Source organism: Dasypus novemcinctus, chromosome 1 (genome assembly GCF_030445035.2).
Source record: "Dasypus novemcinctus isolate mDasNov1 chromosome 1, mDasNov1.1.hap2, whole genome shotgun sequence".
Classification (NCBI taxonomy): domain Eukaryota; kingdom Metazoa; phylum Chordata; class Mammalia; order Cingulata; family Dasypodidae; genus Dasypus; species Dasypus novemcinctus.
Window position 1 is genome coordinate 62,498,205 of NC_080673.1, and position 1,694 is coordinate 62,499,898.

Genomic DNA, 1,694 nt, shown 5'->3' on the forward strand with positions numbered 1-1,694 from the left:
AAACAAAAAATCAGTCAAACTGAAAGTGCACATCTTTATTTGAACTCAAAAGTATTGAGATCACAGGGTAACCAACTGGTGTAAAACATAAGGAGAAGTAGATACCTGCAGGCTTACCTGGGCAACATGCTGCCAGCACTAGCAAGAGTCATTCAGAAAGATTCTGCTAGGGTGAATCTTGAATAGGGGAAGCTGGTTGAGAATGCAATAGCGTGAAAAAGTGAAGGCCCTGAGGGTAGTAAATATAGGAGTAGTTCAAGCCTCTCCATGGCTTTTTCTCCATGACCTTCACTGTGTGCTTCCAGAAACAATTGTGGAAGTTCTGAGAAAATTTGCCTCATAGTGTAGAATTGTGGAAGGGAAACAGCAGCCAATGTGGGAAGGGTTAGTATTATTTAAAGGTACACTTGAACCACAAAAGAATTAAACTAGAAATCAATAACAAAAAAGTATCTGGAAATTCTTCAAATATGTGGAAATTTAACAGTGCACTTCTAAAAAATATGGGTCAAAAACTAAGCCACATGGGAAATAAAAAATATTGATCAGAATAAAAATAAAATTCAGCATAACTTCTGTAGGATGCAACTAATGCAGTGGATAGAGGGAAAGTAACAAATACTACTCAAGTTGGTAAATTAGTTCCTCACAGGGGTATGAGTTAGTAATTTTAAAAGTATATTACGTGTATAATAAAAAATATATATATAACATATAGTGAAAACCAGTTTTCTTACTCTCAGAGAAATTACAAAATAAGCAATGGAGAAATACTAGGTTGAACTCGATGCTATTTGACTGAAGAAAGAGGTGTCAGTATGTACTAATACTGATATAACACATGTTATGCTATATGTTATATATTAATATATATTACATATTATATACTCTATATTACATTCTCTATATTATATACACTGCATTATATATTATATATGTGTGTATCTTTTAACTCATATATATATATACACACATATATACCTATATTTAGGTATATAAACTTTTAAATATATTATGGAAACCAAGAGTGGATTGCTGCGTTTTCCTGTGACCCACACATAAACCCTGGGCCTTGACTCATAAGAGGATAAGAATGTGAGCTGACTCTTTTCCTGGGTCACACTGACATATCATAGCATTGCTCGCCCTTTTGCACTGAGCACACATAAATTTGCCCAGACTAAGCATGTAGGTTTTATGGTACCTACCTCCATGCGCCAGCCAGTGGTTTGAGATTCACTGGCTATTAGGGACCAATGCACACTATTGGCGCTGATCTTTCTCTGTCTTTTCCCTATGTGAGTAAACATTGTTCCATCCAGCGCCTGCATGAGTCATCCTTTAGCGGGCAACTCCACCTCCCGTTCTGACAGACACTTTGATGCAGCGAGCAGGATATTGACATATTTATTCTCTATTTTAATATAGTTCTCTCCACTGAGAGAACCTGGAATCTATAACATTATGATAGAAGTCAGCACATATAGCATCATGTCTTGGTTTATAAATACTGTTCTCCAATAAAAGGAACAGGGATGCTGTAGAATTGGTTGATACCAAGTTTGGGACAGGAAAAATACTTGTTAAGCCTGAAGTGTCTTGTAATGCTAAAAAGTTAGGAAATACAAAAAAGAAAGGACAATGGCATGCCAAAAGACATGGTACCAACTTGAAAGATCTGACCAATGTGGCAA